Source organism: Akebia trifoliata, chromosome 11, assembly GCF_017979445.1.
Source record: "Akebia trifoliata isolate Shusen 1 chromosome 11, ASM1797944v1, whole genome shotgun sequence".
NCBI lineage: Eukaryota > Viridiplantae > Streptophyta > Magnoliopsida > Ranunculales > Lardizabalaceae > Akebia > Akebia trifoliata.
The window spans coordinates 13,583,990-13,611,074 of record NC_141385.1 but is presented as its reverse complement, the minus strand read 5'-3'; the positions used below and the strand labels follow the sequence as shown (position 1 = coordinate 13,611,074).

General features: G+C 33.6%; 1 long non-coding RNA gene across 2 annotated transcripts; it reads right to left on the bottom strand.

Annotated features, from left to right (window-relative positions):
• Positions 1-21,797: 21,797 nt before the first annotated feature.
• Positions 21,798-26,804, bottom strand: LOC147390994 (uncharacterized). Of its 2 annotated transcripts, XR_015183091.1 has the most exons (3): positions 26,365-26,804; positions 25,094-25,431; positions 21,798-23,059 (listed from the first exon to the last, which is right to left on the bottom strand). It is a non-coding gene; the product is annotated as an uncharacterized LOC147390994 (long non-coding RNA). The 2 variants fall into 2 exon arrangements; XR_015183090.1 differs by having other exon boundaries at positions 21,798-25,431.
• Between the last annotated feature and the right edge of the window lie 281 nt (positions 26,805-27,085).

Sequence of the window (27,085 nt, the reverse complement as noted above, 5' to 3'; positions counted from 1 at the left end):
TCATTTTTTAATAAAACAAAAGAAATATAAATATTTCATAAGAATATCAATCCTAGTAGTGTATGTGATAAGAATGACGAGGTACACGATCGATACAAAAGTACCGATCTAAATATCGATGCTCCGGTACTTAATCAGTGTGGAACTCATCATTAGTACGATGTTTTTTTACCCAGGTTGGTCATTGATCCCTAACGAAGATCAATCATTTGACTACTATAAACTGTAAATGATCATTTGACAATCTAACTTCATCGTATATCTATCATCTACGAATGCATGTGTCCTATGCATATGTCCTCAATCAATCTAATCATCTACAAATCATCTTTACAATACAATTTGTTATTTTCTAATAAAGATAAGATAAGAATTTCTCGAATAATAAGTACTAAGATATTCTCAAGTGGTATCCTATGCTATCGAAGAGAATATCAAACCTATTATTCTCAATTAATTAGTTATTTCCAGAAAGAGCTACCGATTAATCTTATGGACATTCATTACTCCTTTAATGGATAATAAAAATAATAATTATATTTTTTTAAATTTATTTAAAATAAATTTTCAAGTATGACGATAGTCTCAAGTATTCTAGAATTATAAACATGCAGCAGTATATCCAAAATAGTAAATATGTAGGTACACCGTCCTAATTACATCACATGCTCTATTACACACTACTCAAAAGCACTCTAAATTTAGAAACTCTTTAAGATAAGCACATACAGTTGAAAATCCCATTCTCGATTTCAAATTTAAACTTTAACATTTTATTTTTAATAAATAATCACCCAATGAAAATACATTTTCAAAATAGGGCGTCTTAATAGTTTTTTAAACAAACACTCTAAAAAATTACTATGAAAATCAATTTATTAAACAAATTGATTTTTTAGTTATACTCACTCAAATTCATTTATTTTTATTTCAAGATATTTAATATCAGAGAAAAGATATAAAATAAATTATTCTACAATTCGATTAATGAATTTTGAATTTAAATCATAACAAATTTGAAACTAACAATAAAAATTGAAATAAAATATTTCATCGAAAACTATACAACAAATTTGAAATTATAAGTTTCATACCTTCACAACTTGGTTTTTCACGTCCGTACGAAACTAAAATGATTTTTCTAGTTAATTTCCTCAGTGATTCAATCAAATAATCTGGTAACTAAGTAAATCTCGCAATCGTGGATATATTCTTCTTCAGTGCCGAATCTTAATACCCATCTTAAACGTGTTTAAATCTGAATTGAACACAACGTGCACGAATCCACTTTCGAACTCACTCGATCTCTGTTTTGATTTCAATGTTACAAGTATAATGAACATCGACTTATTCTTTACTTTATAACATATAAACTAATACAACTGTTATATCACATATTCTAACACTTTTTACTTATAATATATTATAATAATATAATAATATTTATATTTATTTTAATTACATTCTACCCCTTTTACATCTGAATAATTTCAAATTTAATCTTTTTATATAAATAATTATAATTTAATCCAATTTTAATAAAATAATTTATTTTAATATTTTAATAATTAAATAATATTATTTTTTTCATATATTTTTCTTTTTTCCGTTATGTCCCTTACATTAGACCAATTCAAATTGTGTATCTCGAATTTTTGAAATTCCTCATTGATTTTTCTCTATTAATCAAAGTACCCCTTACATCCTAAGTTTTCTTAATAAAATTGATATTTTCATAGTTTATTACATTAAACTCGGATTTAAGCATGTTGACAATCTAAACTATGTTTTTTTATGTTTTTAAATTCAACGGTAACATCCGTTTGACTAAAAGAACTTCTTATAAAATTTTAAATTTTATCTACTTCGACTAAATATTCTAACTCTTCGATAATAATTATGATAAGATTTTTCGAATTGTACATTTCATTTAGTAAATTTTCTTTGAAGAAATTGTTATCTTAGATATATAACATCATGATTTATTTTTAATAATTTTTTTTATATAAGAAAATAGGTCAATATAGATGACTTAATTCTTCGATATACGCAATAAATTTCATGGTATTACAATATATCTTCTCTAAAATTGATCTTGAAAGTGACTATCACCAAATCAAATTTCGACCGAGTGATGAAATGGAAGACCGTGTTTAAGACTCGTGAAGGTTTAATCGAATGGATAGTGATGTCGTTTGGCCTCATTATTGCACCAAGCGCGTTCATGCACATGATGAATCACGTGTTGCAACCCTTCAAGACAAGTTTGTTGTGGTGTATTTTGATGACACCCTTATCTATAGTTGGAATCTACAAGATCACCAAGGTCATTTGCGTCAGGTATTGACCACGTTACAATTAGAAAAATTATTTGTCAACTTGAAAAAATGCACATTCATGACAAATAGTTTAGTATTTTTGTGCTATGTGGTATCAGCAGAGGATATCCAAGTTGATCCCGAAAAGGTGAAGGTTATCATGGAGTGGTCAACGCCTAGAAACATTGGTGAAGTCCGAAGCTTTCATGGACTTGCCACGTTTTATAGGCGTTTTATTAAAAATTTTAATTCCTCGGTGGCTCCTATAATGAATTGCGTGAAGAAAGGTACATTTTTTTGGACACTAGAAGCTCACCAAAGTTTCGATCGTGTTAAAGAAAAGATGAGTTTAGTACCACAGTGTAGACACCCCATTTTTGCATCCGCCTGATTAATCAACTCGTCAACCCGATCGCAATGATTCCCAATGATGGATGTGTATTCCATTGCTTTATTTTGTTACCATATGTGTTTCAGAAATCCGGATGAGGTATCTCAAACTGACAAAACCTTAGAAATCACGCTACACTAGGAAAATACGACTCCAGAAACATATAAATCATCATCTTACAAACCAAAAAGAAGCTTCACGATAAAAATCACTAAAAATGATCAAATTACCAAAATACCCCTAACATCAAAACAACCCTAGAGCCTGCATTACGCTTAGGAAAATTCACTCAAACACATAAAACAACAAATCGACGTCAGTAAACCACTTCACCAATTTTCACAAAATTTGACAAAATTACGAAAATACCCCTCATAAAGTTCACAACCATTTCATACAAAAAATTTCATAAATGACAAAAACCAACATTCCCATTGAATTCTTTACGAAAAACTGATTCCAAAACATCTTGGAACATGGAAAAACGACTTAAAATGTAAAAAATCATCTCCGAGTACAAAATGGTAATTTCACAATTTTAATAATTAAAAATTTTGAAATTAATAAATAAATCATTAAATAATGTAAAGTGAAACATTAATAAAATTAATTTTAAAATGTGAACAAAAAAATCGATCAATCAGACTTTCAGGCAAAATTGTTGAAGGTTCGCAAGATATTTCTTTAAGGACCCCTCCATTTGGGGGTCCAAAGAATTAAATATATAATAAAGAGGAGTTCTCCAAAAATTTAAAGTCAATCAAGCAAGACTAAAGTCAAGATATTAAAGTCAATCAAATAAGACTAAAGTCAAAATTAAAATCAATTAAGTAAGACTAAAGTCAAGTATCAAAGTCAATCTCATAAGACTAAAGTCAAAACCCTAATCTAAATTAATCAAGTCAATCTCATAAGACTAAAGTCAAAACCCTAAATAAAAATCCTAATCTAAGCTAATCAAATCAATCTCATAAGACTAAAGTCAAAACCCTAAGTCAAAACCCTAAAGACTAAGTCCATCTCATGAGACCAAAGTCAAAACCCTAATTAAAACTCTAAAAGAAACCATAATCATTCCCTAATGCTTCTAAAAACTTTATAAATAGGAGCCTCCACACCCTATTTTCGGATCAAAGAAAAAATCCTAGGAAAAATAGGTGAAGAAGCCTTCACAACCTCTCCAAAACCTTAATTTTGGAGCCTCAACTCCTTATCTAACACCCCTGTTTTGATTTTAGCCTAAAAAACACCTAGAAACCTTTCAAAAACACCCCAAAAATCCACAATAAATTCAAAGCATCCAAATCCAAAAAGGAGATACCTTGCTTCGGAGATCAGAAATCAGATCCGGAGACAGAACGAAGCAAGGAGTACAGTACAAGTAGCTGTTTTCACCAGATCTGAGGGAATAGTACTTTTGCAGATCGAAGGTAAGATTTTTTCATTATTTTTTAAATCTAGGTTTTGTCATTAGCGATGTAGTTATATTTGGAATAAGTAGAGACCGGCATTGGTCGGACGGGGTTGGTGCCTAACACCTTCCAAGCCCGTAACATGATCCCCGGATTCAGATTTTCTGTAGTAGATTAGTTTATTATCCGTTTTAGAGTCAGTTTGGTTCCTAGACCATAATAACTAGGTGGCGACTTGTGGCGCCCTGCCAAACACTAACACAAATCCCCATGTCAGATCTCGAGGTACTAAGTGGCACCTCGAAATTTCGGCATGGTCTCCTCTGTTTATGTTAGCATTCCAAGGCATTCAACCTGCACCTGATAAACGACATACAATCCTGCATACATATACAAAATATAATACTAGCGGAAGCTTATACACGTCTAATAACGTACGAAAGATTAGAGTGCGGAAGAATAACCAGAATACAGGATTATACAAAATTTCTCACTCTAACAGAATTCCTAACACTCAAGACAGAATCCATAAAACTACCTGGGGGAATTGACACCACTAGGGGGTATAGCCCTAGTACTTACCAGGTGACGAATTCTGGTTGTCTATCTGACCAACCAGATGATCCTCATTCGTACTCTATACTTGCCTCGCCAAGCTCTGAATCTGAAACTAAAAAAAATGGAGAAGGAAAGGGTGAGTAACAATGGTTACCCAGTAGGGAAACAAACAATTTCTGCCAATAACCCCTCCTAACATGAACGAATAAGCATACTGAATCATTTTAAAATAATCAAAGTTTTAGAGAAGAAATTACGATTAACTGGTACATGTAGCCAGGGATGAACAACTAAACATTTTAAAACTCACATTACATCGATCAGCAGTACTCACTATAACATTATCTTTTTATACAAATCTAATTGATCAAAGGGAAATAATAAACATGGATTTCATTTTATATATCAAAATAAACAACAGATACATAATACACAATGGTGGAGTATTGGAATTAGAGTATTGGGATTCACGACTGGATCGCTCCCAGTCGGGACATGATGTTACAATTTCTTTCTGGCTTTTAGTTCCTGATTTTGTAGCCGGTCGCTGCACTTACCACGCTTGATTGACCATTTATCCGGCTCAGGCTGGCCGTTTGACGTGACCGTAACCAATGGGTCTCTTTTCGATGTGTCAGAACGTTCGACTACTATAGATTGTTAGTGATCACTGACCAATCATCTTCGTCTATGCCTATCAGGCGTGCATATGATTCCCAAATATACAAACCATTCGTATACGACCACCTTTACATTACAAGTTCACTGGTAAAGATAGAGAGGAATATCCCGGATTCCAGTTGTGACTCCACTCTCATACGCGTCCCATACCACGTATGAGTTTAGTGGTCCCTACCGTACATCCCAGGATAGTACACTACTCGAATGATATGACGCACTATCCGTCTAGGCATTCACAAACTCTTTAACAACTCACAAAATAGCTACATATGTATATTATTTTCATTTGAAAATAAAAGAGAAATTAACAATACAAGGTTGAGAATAGATATCCAGTTTCCTACCATGGAAGTGTGGCCACCCAGCCTAACATAAATAACATAACGGAGCGCCTCGCGCTAACAGAAATTTAAATAAACATGCAACCAACATTATTATCCCTGGATATCTGTTCACCAACCTACACACAACACAACAACGTAAAATGCAGACATCACCCCTCGGGTGCGACTCTGACATTTTACCGTTTCATACCCTTTTTCCCTCTTTCCGATTTTTACAATTTTTAATTTCTTCAATAAAACATCTATTTTCTGATATTCATCAACTCAATATGAGTTCATTGAATATTAAATCACGTTTTCCTACTAAAGAATTTATTTTTATCAATAATATTGAAAAAGAAAATAAATTTTATATTAAAACGGGGTCCGAGCAGTACACAAGACCCAATTTATGGAAATAACCCATTAAAATACCCTACCCACGTATAATTTGTTAAAAATACAAGTAAACATATCAATCATGCAATTTCTGGCGTGAATTTTTTGAAATAACAAAATAATTCTATATTTTAAAAATATATCCAAATTTTTTCGATAAAATCCTAAATGCAATTTTTACAATCTACGATTACTAATAAAATTGAGAGTTCCTTACAATGTCTAGGCGAAAGGATCAAAGCGTGTGTGCGGAAATCGAGGCGATCGGTGCGGAAATTGAGACAGACCAAACTTTGAAGTGACTGATTTTTTTAAATTGACTTGGTGATTTCGAAGATCTCGATGTGCTTGTCTCTTCTCCCTTCTACGATGAAAGACGGTTTGACCCCGAAATCGATGAAAATCGAGGTTGAAGTTACGAAATTTCCATATAAAAATACGGCTGATTTTTGACTATACGGGGTGAAAAAGACGAGAAAACAGAAGGAATTTTGTTGGGTTATGTAGAGAATGAGGCTGCGGACGTTTCTCCCTTCTGCGTCGGAAGACGGTTTGACCTCGAAACGGACGAAATCCGAGGTCAAAGTTTTGAAATTTCCGTATCCAAATACGGCTAATTTTTGACGATATCGGGTGAAATAGAAAGTGAAACGAAGAAAGGTTGGGTGGGTTTTGTAGATGTTGAGGCTGCGGATCTTTTTCTCTTCTGCGGCGATAGTTGAAAGTGGACCGTTTGCGAGGGATCTGAAGAAAAACGAATTTTTTTTTTCATTTTATATAAGTCTCGGCTGTTTGGACGCGTTGGGAAAGATGAGAGAAAAAAAAATTAAAAATATTATTTAAATAAAATGTGGGACGAATTCGGTATTTCGCCTATTGTTTCAACCGATGATAACTTGGCCATCCGGACTCCAAAACTGACAAATGAATACTCTATTTCGCCTAATTTTTCGTTCTGGATCTAATGGTGTAGTCAATTTCTATAGATTATGTCTCTATCAAAAATTTACATTTTTGGCCTGAGGTGACCCCTAAACTTGATGTCGTTTTCGTTTTTGACGATAATTCGACTTCCTGATCTCCAAAAATGATAAAGAAATAGTTCATGTTTAATAATTTTTTGTTATGAATCCAATGATATAATCAAAATTTAAAAATTATTGCTCTAAAAAAATCACTGTTTTAGCCTGGTCCGACCCGGTAATCGAGGATTTTACAACTTTTATATTCGGACTCGTATTTGAGTGTGCTTACAGGCTAAACTATGTTTTTCGATCATTTTGAATCTAATGGTGAGGTCAGATTCCATTTAAAATGATCAGAAATATCCTAAAATTTTACCCCTAAATCCCACTTTCAAGATTTTCTTAAAATTCTACTATTTATTTTTTCCTCGAGATACGAATTAAAAATTCGGGGTGTTACACGACTCCCAAACCTCAAGGGTCAAAAGCGGATCCGCGCACCCCGCTGATCGAGGGCGCTTTCAGTGGCGACTCCGCTGGGGACTTTGAGGATCAGACTTGAAAAGCCCCAAGTATGGGAAGCATTGCTAGTAGAGATTATTATTTTTTTATATATTTTTTTATTTTCTTTATTTTCTTTATTGTTTTAGTTTAGCTATCTATTTTTATGGTTTATCCTTCTCTTGGCTTTATTAGTGATCATTATTTTGAATATTTTGTTTAGCACACTTTTTATGGTTCAATAAAGAGCCATTCGGAATGACCCTAAATAATGCGAAATTTCAAAGGGACAATTTTATTAAGGATAATGATTAATAGATTATGGATTTCTTTCTAAGTTTCTATCATTATTCGATTTTTTTTAACATGAATGGATCCATTCTTTGGCAGTATTATTATTGTTCTTTTATTATTTTTTTTTTTTAAAATGGGATATTTGTTAGGTGTGTGCGATTGATCGTTGACAAAGCTATTTTTTTTTTAGTTTTTTAAAAAAAAAATTTGTGTTAAATTGGTTGGTTAATTTTTCAAAAAGAAAAAAAAATGTATAGTTTTTCTATGTTAGGCGTGGTGCCCATTGACAGCAAGAAGGCAATAAATATAAGAGAAAAAAATTGCCTAAGGTGCGTGCTGGTAGCAACACAGCAATAATTTTTTCTTGAAGGTGGTGTGCCTCTAGTAAGAAGAGAAAAATTCTCTTCCTATCTTCTTCCCCCCACAAAGAAAAACAGAAGAGAAATCTCAATTCTCTCTCTCACTCTCTACTCTCAGCATCGTAGAAGAAACTCTCTCGTCATCATCATCTTCTTCTTCAATTGTGTTTTAAGAGTGTTCCCTGAAGACGTTCAGCTTTGTATCCTCTCTTTCTTGACACCAACCGAAATCACTTTCTTTTTCTGCACTTCGAAATGTTTCGAATCTCTCTGTCGAACTGACAACAAGCTTTAGTCTTTCATGTGCAACAAGAGATTTAGATCCGAAACCCAAATCAGAAAATGGGAAATGGTCAGATACAATTCAGACTCCTCTCTAATCTCCAGACATAACAAATAGAGAGAGAGAGATGACGACCAGATTTAAGAAGAATAGACGGGCAACGCAACTGCTATGATAGATCTTCATCTATCTTCTTCGTCTCCGCACTCATCATAAGAAATGGCTTTAGCAACGAAACCCATCGCGAGTTCTGTCCTATTTCTTAGTTTCCATCTCTAGTTATTCTTATGCTTGTAATCAGTCTTGTCGTCTCCTCTTCATTCTTCATCTATGAAGCTACATTGTCCAGACAAAGCTGCAGCATAGCCAAGAAGCTTACTGTTGGAGCAATGGCATCTTTTTTTTCCCTGAGTTTTCAATATTTATTCTTGCTAGTTGCCACTAGTGTTTATACTTGATTTTGGTGGAGTCTAGAGGGAGGGAGATTTTGAAGAACAAGAATCAAAGCATCGGTTTAAAGTGATTCTATTTTTAACCTTTTTAATCAAAACTGGTTCATGGTTAATGAATGTGACGTGTTCAAAATCTATTCTTAGTTTCAGCTGAGAATGCACCACCCCCACGCACTTTGATGACTAGCAGCCATCGAATGTCTTGAGGTATTTAATTTGGTAATTTTTAAAAGGATTTGAGAAAAAAAAACAATTTTTGTGAGTGCTGTGTTGTGCTGGCAGAAGTAAAACACAAGAATCCATTGTTGTGTGAGGTGCTGGCAGCAACATAAAATTAAAAAAAATTTGTTTTATATAAAAAAAAAGGGGAAAAAGGGATGTGTGAGTTGAGGTGCTGGCAGCAACATATAAATGAAATTTTTTTAAAAAAAATTGAGTTGTTGGTGTCGGTAGCATGTTGTGGCAGCAACATAATAATGAAAAAAATGAGTTTAGCTTTTTGTGTACGTGTTACAAGTTGCATAAAAAAAAGTGATTGTCTTTGGGATGACAGCAACATGAAATATTAAAAAAAAAATGGGTTAGTTTTACTAACTTAGTAAGATTCCTTTCTTACTAAGAGTCATTGATTTTGCCACATGGCACTCCGAAAAGATGATCTAACGCCGTGTGCTTGTGGCGGATGAAATTATGAAAAACTTTAAAGGAAAATTAAAAAAAAAAATTTCTTCGAACTTTAATTTTTAAATTTGAAATTTCAATGTCACCCATTTTCAAAACTTTGAATCTAAAAATAAAGTGAATTTTATTTTCGGATCCAATTTTTTTCTAATCAAAATTGTAAAGGCCATGGAATTAGATTATCAATGAGGGAACCACGTGGCCTAATGAACCTTAGTAATTTTGAAATCTTAATGTGTTAGTCAAGATAACCCAAGTTCTCATTGAGAAATTTGTTGAGTCCTAAATTCAAAAATGCAAAAAATTCCAAGGATAAAAAAAAAAAAAAGAGAATTTTTGTGTGCATGTTTCAATATTGGATCTGATCGATTATTCTGTGTTATGTTCATTGATTGATTATCTGAAATACCATGATCTTAATGGATATATACATGCTTTGATTTCGAATTGGATATTTTGGATATTTCTATATTTTTTATCAATATTTATTCGATATTCATATGTTGATGGTTTGATTGGTTTGATTTGGCCTATGGGCCCATTTATTGGAGAAAAGGCCCCGGGCACACCCAACCCTGTTTTGCACACACCACATGCACGTTTATTGTTTTGCATGCTTGCACGTCCCATACAGCCAACGTGACACTAGTGCGTGGCCTGGTCTCTTCGGAGATGCGACGTCATTCATGAAAACCACAACTCCAGTCACGTACCTTAGGGTATATCAAACTGGGGCATCAATACCGTCTGATCAGGTGATTCTGAGAGATATATTGATGCATCCAGGCTGGAGCGACCTGAGCCTTTTACCTATTGTGAGCCACACAGTCACATGTCCCGATTGCCAACGTAGTACTAGTACATGGTCGGTCCCCTTGTAGGATGCCAAACCATTTATGAAAGTTACAACTCTTGACTCATAGCCATAGGTATGTAAAAGATAATCTAAGTATATCAATTGCACTTCTTGGTTGAAACCAGTGCCTAAGCGAGATCTTGCCCCGCTGTATCCTACTGTACGAGGGGGATAGACTACGTCTATTCTAGACGAGAGTTATTTAAGTGGGCCCTTGCTCAGCATCGTGCGCCACCTTTCAACTGGAGATCAAACTGGCTGTTTTTGGCTTTAGAGAAGTGGGTTGAGGTTTTAGATTATCACCTATACGGTATATCAAACCAAGTCACCACGTATCGAAAGGTATATAGGTGTGCTTGGGCAAGGGTGGTTAGATAAAAATGCATTGCACGTAGTAAGCTTAGAGTCTAGAAACCTTTCCTGTAGGTCACGACTCGAACTTATCGTTGGTGTTCCCGGGTTGTTTATTGAATGGAACCTTTGGATTGATGAATGTATGTGAATGATGTGAATGATGAGATCAGAGTGTATGATTGTCCCCAAGGATCAAAAATATTATTTTTGGAAATTAAAATAGGTGCACCAACCCAATAAAAAATCTATTTTAAACTTGACCCAGTCCATCTCGATCCAACGATCATTATGGGCCGAGCCATTTGAATCAAAATGAAATTCGAATTTTTTTCTGATTTGGATTTTAAACCCATTTTAAAAGAAGAAAAATGTTTTCCAGAAGAGAAATGCTTTTCAAAAGTAAAATATTTTTCGGAAGAATAAGATTTTTCAAAAAGAAATGCTTTCCCAAAAAGTTTTCTAAAAGAAAATGTTTTCTAAAAAAAAAGAAAAGGAAGAAAAATATTTTTTTTTAAAAAATGATTTACAAAAAATCTATTTTTGCATGAAAAATTATTGAAATATGTTTGTGAAAGTTGTTATTCAATGAAAACATTATTTTTCAATATTTTTCAAGAGTGCAATAAAATTATTTTTCTGAATAATCATTACATTAATGAATTGTTTAATGGATTGGTGCACAGAATTCAATAAAATATCAGGGTTCGTTTAAAATGTTATCAAGGGGATAATCCTGGAATTGATTAAATTCACCTTCAATGATGTTTAAGGGTTATCATTATATCTAAGCTCAATCGTCCATCGTCTAGCTAGGGTTGTAAATCCGGTCAGTTAGAGTAACGTCAATATCAAGTCATCAGTGAGAAATGACCTCAAAATTTCTCAACATCGCCCAGTTATTCTTTGAAGATCATAGTGCCTCAGTCATGCCGGTTGTAAGCAATGTCTCAGTCTTCAGTCCTAATCAAGCCCGGTATGGGTAGTTGTCTTGAGTTTTCATGAGTCATTTGAGTTAGCTCGAGTCCTTTTTTTTAGCAAGGTCATATCTTCTTTAAATTGAGTTTACTCTTTTCCTGTTGAGTCGAGTTAGTTTATCGAATTTATAGAGGTGTCTGTCGCCCCTTCTGAATTTAATTAAATAAAGAAAATTTTTGAATACCTCGAGTGCATTAACGAATTAACTAATAACTGGCTTCAAGGAGAAATTCCTCTAAAGGAACCCCCTCTTGAATGAGAAGATAAATGTCTTGCTCGAGGAACTAAAGGTCATTGACCTCGGAATAAAAATAATTCCCAAGAAATTCAAATTGGAACTAACTTATCCCCAGAGGAGCACAAAGAGATGATGGATTTATTCAGAAAATTCAAAAGACTTGCTTACATGGTCCTATGAGGATATGTCGGTTAAATTTGGAGTGTTGTTCAACATGAAATATATACACATCCTGTGAGAACACCACATATACAAACCAGAATTGACTGACATAGTCAGAGAAGGGATTATAAAATGTATCAGTGCTGGAATTTTAAAATCGATGGAATAGTTGAAGTAGCCAGTAAAAATCTCAAGACAATCATTGTGAAAATGTGTCAATCACACATCACACCGGGATTGACCAGAGAAGTTACCATTAGCATTATGGACATATTACACTTCAATACAGTCTTCTACTAGAGTCACTCTAGTATGATATGAAAGCAATCTTATCGGTTAAAAGGGAAAATCTTGTATCCCAAGGTCTTGATGGAAGATTAATTGTTATAAACAGATTGGGTCTGTCAATGGAGAGGAGTTACTCACATGTTTGACAAGAAAGTCAAAAGTTCATCACTTATAAGTCAAGGATCTAAGCATCAGACTACCCAAAAAATTTTGAGTACTCTTTCTCGATCATAGAAAGTTTGAACTCAATTGGAGAGATTCAATCATTAAGAAAATATTATTTGGAGAAACTGTTAGACTTCAAGATAATGATGGAATCGAATTACCAGAGTCAACCAACCTTGACCGGATCAAACGGTACTACATTTAAGGAGGCCATCTTTGGCCGAATCAATTTTTCTGCTATCCAGTTCATTATCTCTTTACTCAGCCCGTTGCAGCCTTTTCAAAAAAAAATGATGCATTTTTCTTTCTTAGCCCGATCACCTAACCTAGAGGAGGGAAAATTCGAACTACGTGGTCTGATCCCAAAATTCTGGGGTACGTAGGCAACTTGAGAAGTTATTTCAGGCCCGACCACATCAAAATAAAAAAAATATATAGATTCCTCGACAAAGAAAAAATCTAAAAAAAAATAATTCAAAAGAAAAAAATTGTCAAAGTGGGGAAGAAAATTCAAGAAAAAAGAAAATAATTTAAAAGGAAATGTCACACAAGGGGCATTTGGGTTTTTGAGCCTCAAAATCCCTTTCTTTTTATACCCAGACCTAAGCTTACCTATAAAAGTCCTCCTAAGTACCGTGCGAGAAGTCAAGGAAGATAGCAAGACATGATCAGACAGCAACTCCAGAAATTCAAAAGGGAAGAAGAAAAAAAGTCTGCTAAGTTGAAAACCCAAAAAGGGCGGCTTAGGAAAAATTAAGACAAGCTCGCAAGGTTGAAAATCTGAAAGGACGACCTTGGCAACAATCAGAGCAAAGAAAAGAGAAAAAATTGTAAGCTCGCTAGATTGAAAACTTAAAAAGGCGATCTAGGTAAAAGCTAGGGCATGCTCGCTAGATTGAAAACCTGAAAAGGCAATCTAAGCAAAACTTAGAGCAATGAAAAAATAAAAGAAAATCTCCGTTGAGTTGAGAAGCTGAAAAGACAGTCCGTGCCAAAATATCAGAAGTCTGAATGATCAAGTTTCAATACCCAATTTGAACCAAATATAGACTCAGTGGATACAAGTATCTCGTCTATGATTGATCTGAAGAGTTTCATTTCCCTAAGTGAACCGATGGGGAGAAAGAATAAATTCTATAATGAATTTCAGAAAGAAATATTTTGTTCTAATTTCTTTGAGCCTGACTCAAAATCTTCAATATAAAAAGTCAAAATTAACAGTTAAACCTTTATTGCGCTTGCGGTAATCAAGGATTTCAAACTTTCATAACAAGGGCACTTTATTTTTCTAAAGAGTACAGTTTCCCCCCTTACACTAGGGGCATTTATTTTCAAATTATATTCGATTATCCCCAGTGCAATGTTCCTTGTCAAACTAGGGGCATTTTTGTTCTGATGCCTGGTCAATTTCAACCCCAAAGGATAAGGTTAACTTTGAATTAAAGGTTACCCTCTTGATAGCAATTTTGAAAACTCCTAAGATTCAAAGAGAGTTAAAATGTTTACCGGACCTTCATAAAATCTAACTTTTTATTAAAAAAAAAAAAATTCAAATGCGAGGTTAATCTCCTGTTCGTTCCCAAAAAGAATTAGTTCATTACTCTTTCACTCCGAGTAGGTAGAGTAAAACTTCCCAAAAAAAAAAATTAGTTCATTATTCTTTTACCTTGGGCAGGTAGAGTAGGACTCCCAAAAAGCTTAGTTTATTACTCTTTCACTCCGAGTAGGTAGAGTAGAACTTCCCAAAAAAATTTTATTCTCTTTCACCCTGGGCAGGTAGAGTAGGATTCCCAAAACAATTAGTTCATTACTCTTTCACTCCGAGTAGGTAGAGTAGAACTTCCCAAAAAAATTAGTTCATTACTCTTTCACCCTGGGCAGGTAGAGTAGGACTCCCAAAAAGCTTAGTTCATTACTCTTTCACTCCGAGTAGGTAGAGTAGAACTTCCCAAAAAAATTTTATTTCTCTTTCACCCTGGGCAGGTAGAGTAGGATTCCCAAAACAATTAGTTCATTACTCTTTCACTCCGAGTAGGTAGAGTAGAACTTCCCAAAAAAATTAGTTCATTACTCTTTCACCCTGGGCAGGTAGAGTAGGACTCCCAAAAAGCTTAGTTCATTACTCTTTCACTCCGAGTAGGTAGAGTAGAACTTCCCAAAATAATTAGTTCATTACTCTTTCACTCCAAGTAGGTAGAGTAGAACTTCCCAAAAAAATAGTTCATTACTCTTTCACCCTGGGCAGGTAGAGTAGGACTCTCAAAAAGCTTAGTTCATTACTCTTTCACTCAGAATAGGTAGAGTAGAACTTTTCCAAAAAACATTTAGTTCATTACTCTTTCACCCTGGGCAGGTAGAGTAGGACTCCCAAAAAAATTAGATCATTACTCTTTCACTCCGAGTAGGTAGAGTAGAACTTTCCAAAAAAATTAGTTCATTACTCTTTCACCTTGGGCAGGTAGAGTAGGACTTTCAAAAAATTAGCTTATTACTCGTTCACCTAGGGTAGGTAGAGTATAACATTCAACTTTTTCTCAACTTTTGTTCAGATTTGTCTCAAATATCATTCAAATTTTCTCGAGTTTTGTTTTACTCAGATTTTACTCAGTTTCACACAGTGCACACACTAGCACATTTGCACTTTTTAGTCAGGGAGAATCCTTTAAAATTCAAGGATCTGATACTGTCAGTGAGAGTTTGCGCTCAAGGACCTGACAACCTTTTAATTCAGGGAGAGCTTGACCCTCAAGGATCCGAACATCCTAACGAATTGCTAAATCAGGCTGCAAAATGACCTGTCACTAGCTTTGACATTCGGATATCGCACTATCTACCAAAATAGATTTGCTATCTAGTTTGCTTCAACCTTCTACCAAAGAGGGGCATTTGTAGACACCCCATTTTTGCATCCGCTTGATTAATCAACTCGTCAACCCGATCACAATGATTCCCAATGATGGATGTGTATTCCATTGCTTTATTTTGTTACTAGATGTGTTTCAGAAATCCGGATGAGGTACCTCAAACTGACAAAACCTTGGAAATCACACTACACTAGGAAAATACGACCCCAGAAACATAGAAATCATCATCTTGCAAACCAAAAAGAAGTTTCACGATAAAAATCACTAAAAATGGTCAAATTACCAAAATACCCCTAACATCAAAACAACCCTAGAGCCTGCATTACGCTTAGGAAAATCCACTCAAACACATAAAACAACAAATCGAAGTCAAGTAAACCACTTCGGCAATTTTCACAAAATTTGACAAAATTACGAAAATACCCCTCATAAAGTTCACGACCATTTCATACAAAAAACTTCATAAATGAAAAAAACCAACATTCCCATTGAATTCCTTACGAAAAACTGATTCCAAAACATCCTAGAACATGGAAAAACGACTTAAAACGTAAAAAATCATCTCCGATGGCAAAATGGTAATTTCACAATTTTAATAATTAAAAATTTTGAAATTAATAAATAAATCATTAAATAATGTAAAGTGAAACATTAATAAAATTAATTTTAAAATGTGAACAAAAAAATCGATCAATCAGGCTTTTAGGCAAAATTGTTGAGGGTTCGCAAGATATTTCTTTAAGGACCCCTCCATTTGGGGGTCCAAAGAATTAAATATATAATAAAGAGGAGTTCTCCAAAAATTTAAAGTCAATCAAGCAAGACTAAAGTCAAGATATTAAAGTCAATCAAATAAGACTAAAGTCAAAATTAAAGTCAATTAAGTAAGACTAAAGTCAACTATCAAAGTCAATCTCATAAGACTAAAGTCAAAACCCTAAATCAAAACCCTAATATAAATTAATCAAGTCAATCTCATAAGACTAAAGTCAAAACCCTAAATCAAAACCCTAATCTAAACTAATCAAGTCAATCTCATAAGACTAAAGTCAAAACCCTAAAGACTAAGTCCATCTCATGAGACCAAAGTCAAAATCCTAATTAAAACTCTAAAAGAAACCCTAATCAAACCCTAATGCTTCTAAAAACTTTATAAATAGGAGCCTCCACACCCTATTTTCGAATCAAAGAAAAAATCCTAGGAAAAGTAGGTGAAGAAGCCTCCACAACCTCTCCAAAACCCTATTTTTGGAGCCTCAACTCCTTACCTAACACCCCTGTTTTGATTTTAGCCTAAAAAACACCTAGAAACCTTTCAAAAACACCCCAAAAATCTACAACAAATTCAATGCATCCAGATCCAAAAAGGAGATACCTTGCTTCGGAGATTAGAAATCAGATCCGGAGACAGAACGAAGCAAGGAGTACAGTACAAGTATTTGTTTTCACAAGATCTGAGGGAATAATACTTTTGCAGATCGAAGGTAAGATTTTTTCATTATTTTTTAAATCTAGGTTTTGTCATTAGCGATGTAGTTATATTTGGAATAAGTAGAGACCGGCATTGGCCGGGCGGGGTTGGTGGCTAAAACCTTCCAACCCCGTAACATGATTTCCAGATTCAGATTTTCTGTAGTAGATTAGTTTATTATCCGTTTTAGAGTCAGTTTGGTTCCTAGACCATAATAACTAGGTGGAGACTCCCAAACCTCAAGGGTCAAAAGCGGATCCGCGCACCCCGCGGATCGAGGGCGCTTTCACACAGCGCGTTGCACCAAACTTTGACAAAATATTTGAAGTTGAGTATGATGCTTCACATATTGGAATTGGTGTTGTACTTTTCCATAAAGAAACCAATTGCCTTTTTCAACGAGAAATTGAATGATACTCGAAAATGATATTCAACTTATGATATCGAATTCTATGCAATCATTCAAGCACTTCGATATTGGCGACATTACCTGATTCAACATGAATTTATTCTTTACTTAGATCATGAGTCTCTAAAGTTCATTAATGGCCAACACAAACTCAATAGGCGGCATGCCAAGTGGGTCTCTTTCTTACAAGAATAGATTTTTGTGTTGCGCCATAAAATAGAGAGTCAAAACTGTGTGGCCAATGTACTCAAAGATCTTTATACGAAAGATGAATTTTTCAAGATACATTTGGAAGATTAAAGGAAAAAGGAACTACAAAATATAATTTACAAACGGGATTTCTTTTCAAAGGAAATCGATTATGTATTCTCAAAAGTTCTCTATGTCATGCCATTATTACCGAACTACATGTAGGAGGGTTACCTGAGCATTTTGGTCATGATAAGACCTTAGTACTTGTCGAGGACAAATACTATTAGCCAAAACTTCATCAAGACGTTCTACAGTTCATTAAAAGGTGTTGGATATGTCAAATTTCTAGGGACATGCACATAATACAGGATTGTATAAACCTTTACTAGTTCCAGAAGCCCCATGGGTAGACGTCATCATGGATTTTGTACTACGTTTACCTCGTACTCAACGTGGAGTTGACTTGATCATGCTGGTAGTTGACCGATTATCTAAAATGACCCACTTCGTGGCTTGTAGAAAGTCCATAGATGCTAGTCATGGTTCTTATTTATACTTTAAGGAGATTGTGCGACTTCATGGTGTCCCAAAGACAATCACGTCAGATTGAGACATGAAATTTATGAGTCACTTTTGACAAACTTTATGGGCAAAACTAAGGACCAAATTGCAGTTCTTTGGTGTGTATTATCCACAAACAGATGGACAAATGGAGGTGACAAATCGAAGCCTAGGTAATCTTTTGAGAAGCCTTGCAGGTTATCGTGTCAAACAATGGGATTTTGCTCTACCTCAAGCTGAATTTACTTACAATAGTTCGACTAATCGATCTACGAGAAAATCACCCTTTGAAATTGTGTATGGACGAATTACCAAATAATGTTCTTGATTTGGTTCCATTACCTACTACAAAGTGGGTGAGGGGAGATGCAAATACCCTTGTTCCTAGCATCAAAGAAATTCATAATGAAGTTCAAAAAAGGTTAGAACAGAAAAATATAGAATATGAGGCAACAACATACATGCATCAAAGGCAAAAGATATTTCAAGAAGGTGATTTGGTCTTCGCTTATTTGAGTAAAGAAAGGTTTCCAACGGGGACGTACATCAAGTTGAAATAGAAGAAGATTGGACCTTACAATGTTCTTCAAAAAATTAATGATAATGCTTATCATATTGAATTTCATGAAGAATTTGACATTTCACCAGTATTCACACTATGTAAAAAAAGCTTATATTTGACAGTTTCAGCCCGTCAAATTTTGAGAAATTTGATGAACCATCTCGTCAAATATGCCTATCAAATATTTTCTTGTAGAATTTTTTTTGATGGCCCTGAATTATCAAATTATTGGAGAATGATCATAAAAAATAACAAAAAATTCCATAAAGTATGACCATCGAATGTGGAGATTTAACAAACAATAGGACGGTTTTCTAATTTACCAATCACAATAAACGAAATAGTAATAAAAAAACAAAAGAAAAATAAAAAACTAAAGAAATATCATAAAACAAGCTCCAAATTAAATTAAACAACTCAAAATTCATATTATATATTGAAATTATATTACTAAACAAGTTCTAATTGAACCAATTGGGCACTTAAAAATGAAATTGAGTCACATAATTATTTATAAATAAAACACAAGCAAAAGCAAATGGTCGTGATACCTTTGATCTCTTCTAGCTTTCTCCGCTTTGTCGTGTCTTGAAAGTTCATGGTAACATTAACATCAAAACTCTCAATAACCAAAAAGAATGCACTAATATCCCTACAGAAATTCATTCTCCACAACTAAAACAATCGACAGACATCCATCCCAGAACTACAGCTCTGTTTTTGTACAACTTTAAGAAGTATTTCATGCTTGTTTGTATTGTCCACCTTCATCACAAAGTGAATAAAAATATCAAACAAATCATAAACAAAGATTAACTGTCCAAGCCCATAAAAATGGAAAGAAACAAGACTTACCCTTTGAAAGCGCCCTCGATCCGCGGGGTGCGCAGATCCGCTTTTGACCCTTGAGGTTTGGGAGTCGCCACCTAGTTGTTGTGGTCTAGGAACCAAACTGACTCTAACATGGATAAAAAGAACTAATCTACCATAAAAAATCTGAATTCGGGGATCAAGTTACGGGGTTGGAAGGTGTCACGCACCAACCCCGCCCGGCAAAAGCCGGTCTCTACTAACTTCCCAAGTAAATTACATTGCTAAAACCTAGATAAAAATAAATATAAAAAAAAATACATACCTTTCAGATAGCAAGGATTTTGCTCCCTCAGATCTGACAAAAAAAATTCCTTGTACTGTACTCCCTTGCTTCCTTCTGTCTCCGGATTTGACTTCGGATCTCCTAGATCAAGGTATCTCTTTGTTTCTGAATCTGAACTCTTCAAGTTTGTTGCGGATTTAGGAGTGTTTTTGGAGGGATTTTAGGGGTTTTCTAGACTAAAATTGAAGGGGGGATGTTAGGTAAGGAGTTGGGGCTCCAAAACTAGGGTTTATGGGGGGCTAGGGGAGCTTCTAGACCTACTTCTCTTAGGGTTTATGATTTGATACGAAAATAGGGTGTGAGCACCTCTATTTATAGATGTTTTTTAGGGTTGGTTTGGATATAGTTAGTGTTTAATTAGAGATCTTTTAATTAGAGTTGTGTTTTAGTTAAAATTGTTTTAGGTAGAATTGTGTTTTAATTAGAATTGTTTTAGGTAGAATTGTTTTTAAGTTAGAACTCTATTAGATAGAGTTATTATTTAATTAGAATTCTATTATGACTTTTGGTCTTATTTAATTGACTTTTAATGTTTTGACTTTAGTCTTAATTGATTGACTTTTAATATCTTGACTTCAGTCTTGCTTAATTGACTTTAATTTTGACTTTAGTCTCACTTGATTGAATTTAATACCTTGACCTTAGTCTTGCTTGATTAAATTTTAATTTTTGGAGAACCCCCTCTAAAATATCTTTAATTCTTTGGACCCCCAAATGGAGGGGTCCTTAAAGAAATATCTCACGAACCCTTAACAATTTTACTTGAAAACCCAATTGATCAATTTCTTCGGTTTAAAATTTTAAATTAATTTCATTAATGTTTCACTTTAATTATTTAATATTTTATTTATTAATTTCGACTTTTTTAATTATAAAAATTGTGAAATTACCGTTTTGCTCCCGGAGAGGACTTTTCACGTTTTAAGTCGGTTTTTAATGTTCTAGGATGTTTTATAATCGATTTTTCGTAAGGAATTCAATGGAAGTATTAGTTTGTGTCATTTATGAAATTTTTTGTGTGAAATGGTCATGAACTTTATGAGGGGCATTTTCGTAATTTTGTCGAATTCTGTTAAAATTGGCGAAATGATTTATTTGGTTCCGATTTGTTATTTTATGTGTTCGAGAGAGTTTTCCTATGCGTAACGTAGGCTCTAGGGTTATTTTGAAGTTAGGGGTATTTTGGTAATTTGGTCAATTTTCAGTTATTTTTATCGTGAAACTTCTTTTTGGTCTGCAAGATGATGATTTCTATATTTCTGGGGTCGTATTTTCCTAACGTAACGTGGTTTCTAAGGTTTTGTCAATTCAAGATACCTCATCCAGATTTCTGAAACATATCGGGTAACAAAATAAAGCAATGGAATACACATCCATCATTGGGAATCATTGCGATCGTGTTGACGAGTTGATTAATCAGGGGGATGCAAAAATGGGGTGTCTACACCCTTATAATTGTTGCAGTCTTGCAAGCTTCATTGTCCATTTCAACCATATAAAGGTTTAAAAAAAAAAATTGGGAAAAAAAAAAACAGAGTTGTAAAACTCTAGAATTTCTTGAGTTAGGTTTAAAATGACTTTCCGATACACCTGCATAACCTCGATTGGTCATGAGAGTAATGCCATCACTGATTTCAATCATTACATATTCTAATGGTAGAATGACTTAATAATAGTCTAGAATTTGTCTCCCTATACCAATACGCACCTTGTTTTGGTGCAACCACTAATGCCATCACTGATTTCAATCATGCTGCTAGCATTTCAGGGATGATCCTCTACGTCGCTCCCATCAATATTGTTGGCTTCAACTTTGAAATGTCATAAAACTAAGTAAATTATAAAATTCGAACATCCAATTGCCAGGTAAAAAGAGATTTTGGTAGTCAAAGATGAAAAACATAAACACATTTGCACATATTGGAAAAAGTGAAACTTTAATGGAAACATAATTAAAATAATGGAAGTCCATCAACGAAGTGAAAAGCATTAGGCAACAATACTCTAAAGAAATAGAATGTAAAAGGAGAGTCGTACTTATCAATAGCGGTAAAGGGTGAAATATCTTCATCTTTTGTACTACAAAGGAGGCATTGTCTTATGTCATCATATTTGATAATTGACATTGAAAGGCTCATATATTGTAGTTGATCTATTGCCATATGCATATCTCCATCAACTATTTCCATAAGTTCCTCAAGCGCAATCTATGAATGGGTGATATAAAGAACTTAGTATAACTAAATATCAGTTACATGTAACAAAATGAACAAGTGCAAATGCAAAGCATGTTGTCTATCAATCTCTTAGACAAGAAATGTTTGCAATAGAGAGCACACAAAAATGCATTCAAAAAGGAAAAGAGCAATTGGTAATTGAACTCCTTTAATTGGTTTTCCATAAAACAGAAAGGAAATACAATTCTAATCGTTAAATATATACCTCATTAATTTGAAGGCCCTCTGCCTTTGCAACTTGCATTAATCACTTCAGGAAAACAAACTAACCACTTTTAGTTCTAACTGTATTGAGCCTATCCATGCCTTATATAAAATCATCGCGAAAAACAAATTATCCATCTTGCAAAGAAGCATCACTCAAACTTCTACTCAATGCTTTTGCCCATTTGAAATGATTGACAAAGTTTAATTGTTTGGAGTGAACATTTTCTTAGATTTCTCATAGATTATTGGTGACACTTCAATCATGTTACTTTTGGGTATTTATGTTCTTAAGTATAAAAAAAATAATATAGAACGGGCAGGAACAAAATGAGTACCTTTGGTCGGAAGTACAGAGGCAGATCCATGAAAATCGCATAATTCTATGCGATGGCTAAGTCATGCATCATGACAGGGTCTGGAATTGTTATCGGTATCGGATCATGCATGATACCATCCTTAAAAATGACTCGATAAGCACAATAGGGGGGTGTGAATAACCAAAGATAAACATTTCTCCTGCATCTAAAGTTACTATAAGCAAAATGGAGCCCATCATTTTGCCCAACTAAATTTGTTATTTAATGATAGATTTCACCACTAAATGGGTCGACCTTTGGATGAGCAGTGAAGCAATGTGCCAGTTTCTTGTCATAGTCCAACATCCCAAGGGTTTGCAGATCTCCATTTTCCAAAACTTTAAGAATATCTGCAAGGTGCAGTAGAGATGATATGTTTAATTATGTACCTGAAGATAAGAGCAGCCAACGTTAGATGTTGCCTAAATTTGATAGAATTAAATGGCCACTTCTCATTTTTCTCTTATGTGGTCTCAAATTGCATTAATATGCAGTCACACACTGTGCCTCATGTTTACTAGCACTACACATCTATCTAGAGAAGAAGCTGCAACGACATCAAAATGTTATTTTTTTTATTAACTGTGACTGAGTGTACTTAACGAAGGATATCGAATCATTAAATAATAAAATTGAAAATAAAATGACAGCATCTATTTACTTGGAAAGGTTGCATAAGGTATTGTTGAGTTTATGAAAAAAAGAACAAGGAAATAGGATAATGGAGGATTAAGATAGATCTCCTGAAATTGAGAAGATTTACAAGGTTTATCTACCTCTGAGAGAGCTAGTAGTTTACAATGGTGATATATGAGACTCGTATTGCTTGACAGATTGACACACATAATTAATTCACTTTAAACACTATTCATGCTTGAACTCAAAGCAGGATCATAGATAAAATAATGCTTTTGGAACTATAAAATACCATTTAAAATTATTAATGGAATGGTAACCTAAACCTACTCAATCCAATAGGATAGTCTAGCAACAAAATAGATAAATACACAGATATTTGAAGTATTGCGATAAACCCACCTGCCCATTTCCATATGAAACATCCAATACTTTCACTTTTGCATGAAAAAACTGCATGTTAACCATTAATAATCGAAAAAGTCCCTTAAGGTCTCCAATCTACAGGTGACACAACAAAATGACATGATTATGTGATCTTCAGATTTAGACATCAACAAGTTGTGGCTACTTGAGAAATTTGTTTACAATTTAAAATGTGCTTTTCTGTTATAATAGTTAGTAGCTAAACAACTCAAGTGGGCAAGAAAATATGTAAGTAGGAAAGAGCATTAAAAGCAACATCCTCTATTTATTTTTTTGATAAACAACTTTTAATATTGAACACTAGTACAAGATGTAAATAGATCACATGATAATTTTTCCCAATAGATTTGTCACACAATTCCACTTGAAAATTATATAAAACTAATAAAAGTAACTAAGATTTGAGAGAGAAAAGATTAGAGAAGCGAATAAACCACTTATACAACCTGTTTAGAGAACATTACACAATACAGGTCTATCTTTGTTACCAGTAATTTCTTAGAAAGGTCTAAAAATTGAACATTAGAGTATTATGATAGCAAAATGAATGTGCAACAATGTTGACAAAAAGATATTTTATTTACAAAATACATGAGTATTCTAAAAGATTAGAAATGCTCCGCTTCCAAATGCACAAAGTTCTACATATTACAATATTTCAATCATAATATCTTTAAATAGAGAGGATGATGACTCCAAACACAAAACAAATTGATGTAAGACCAAAAGGATGTAGGAAAACAATAGATATAAGATGGTCATAAGTAATAACAGGTAAAATTAGTAAATTAATACTTTTGAGTTTGCATTCTTAAAACATGATCAAAGCATGAAGCTACAATATGCTCATAAGACGAAAATTGGCCCGTTTTTCTCTCCATTATTTTTCTTCTCTCCTCAACTTAACAATCCAAACAAACGAAACTCACATCTCCATTTCTCTCAATCCAACAAGAGAAATGGAGAGAAACTCACTTTTTTCTATTCTTTTTTCCAATAAATGATTCAGAAGATAAATGAAAGATTGATTTAGAAATATATAAAAAAAAAAACAAAAATGTACACTAAATATTGACAACAACTAGCATGGAAACCTTCATAAGACAAGGAAGAATGAAAAGAAGAGGAAATCAATACATGTAGGTTTTTGAGTAATTTATTTTTCTTGTCTATTTGCTTTTCAATCTCTTCAATCTAGCAAGAAAATAGAGGCAAGAAAGCCACTCAACAATTTCAAATAATAAAACATAAAATTAAATTCTCATATATACATAAAAATATTACAAACGAACTTGGTGATAACTGTTACTCTTTATGTTCAGCATAAAAATGAATTAGTACGTAAAATAATCCATAGCCACCTGTTTGAAAAAATTATCTAAGCCCAGGTCTCTGGAATTCATTAGAGCATTCATTCCTAATTCAATGTCTCCACCCCTTGAGAGTATCCAAGTTTAAAGTGCTTAGGAACTTCGTATCTTCTAATCATCCCATAAGAGAGAATAAACCAAGAAGTAGTTACGGTGGAAAAGCCGACCAGAAAAGAGGAAAATAGAGTTAGTAACTCAAAAACATACCTCTTGATGACATATTTATAAGAAGTTGTTGGATCATCCTTTTCCCTCCTCTTTTATCCGGGCTTGGGATTGGCAATGTAAAAAGTTTAATTATTTCATAGACGGAGTTAAAAAAAATTTACCTAAAAAGAAAAAAATTATTAGTTACTAATTAAATAATATAAAATGATGTAAAGGTACTAGAAGACAATAAATGAGTCAATAAAAGCTAGTATCAAGTAAGTTTACCATTACAATATGTAATGAACCAATCAAAATCATATAGAACTACATATGTAGTACATATCCAAAGACAATAAAAATGTAATACAAGTCCAAAAGACGGGAGGGGATCATGATATGATATATGTCATCATACGAGGCCACCTAATGATGGAGCTTATGTCAAATGAATCAATAAGAATTATAGTATCAAGTAAGTCACTACTAGAATATGTAGTGAACAATCAAAGACAATATCAAAGTGTGTATATGATACAAATCAAGAGACAATAGAAGTTCAAATGACATAAAGGGATCATGATATTCAATATGTTAAGACGTCATGGGATCTAAAATTCACTGCCTTCCAAACTTATTAAAAAAAAAAACTAAATACCATGCAAAGAAACCTTAAGGAAAGATACTAAAAGCTTATAAAGGACACATCTAACTAAGGACTAGGAACACCAAAATTTGACTGAAAGTCAGTCCAATATTGGAATATTTATTGCTAATTTTACCACTAATCCATCCCAATTAAACCCTATTGGAAATAAATAAGATCTTTCATTCAATAAAGCTTTGAAGGAAAAAAAGGAAAACATAATCATTTCTTGCATTTTTAAGCATTTAAAATTCTTCGAGTAATTTTACACATGTAACTAAGGCACAAAGTTATAAGAATTTTACAAATCATAAATCAACATATAGATCTTAAATTCTCTTCCATAGCTACTCCACAGGACAATATTAAGAGATTAATCATAAGGCACAAAAGAACAAAATACAAGTAAATATGTAGATAAAACAAACGCTAAAAGATGAGAAAATAAAAAGAAGTACTCAAGTAAAACCTTCGAATTCTCATGACGTCATTTCCACATTCTCATACCAAACTCATCAAAATCTCTAAACAATTACTTTTTTGCTCCACAAAATCGAGTCTCCTTGATACCTCCTCAAATGAATATCTAAAATCAAAACCTTCAGATCGAATGTAATTGAAAGAAAACTACCATATTTCAACCATAACTCAATCATAACCAATATTTACCTAAGATTTGGTGTTTTAATGGTGAGTTTCGACAAAAAGAGAAGATTTAATGGAGGATTCCAGGGTTTATTCTATTCTTTTTTATTTAGAGATCGAAGAAGAAGATTTTTTGGTAGAATTGAGGTATGAGAGAGAGAGAGAGAGAGAAAATCATTGATTTCTGTGCAAGATCCTTTAACTCACGATCCATTGATTTCTCTGCAAAACAACCGAATCAGACTAATGGAGAGAGAGAGAGAGAGAGAGAGGAGAGAGAGAGAGAGAGAGAGAGAGAGAGAGAGAGAGAGAGAGAGAGAGAGAGAAGGAAATACCTCATCTTCAATAAACTGAACAATGTTATGGATCCACCAACCTATGAAATCGAGCGATCACTTTAAGGCTCTAGATAACCCCTAGATCTCATCTTCATTCCATCATTTTCAGTATTGAAAGATCGAGATATTGATTAGATATAGAGAAAGAGATGTGATCGAGGAAGACAAACAAAGAAAGTGATTCTCACAATCGAGAGAACTTCTCAC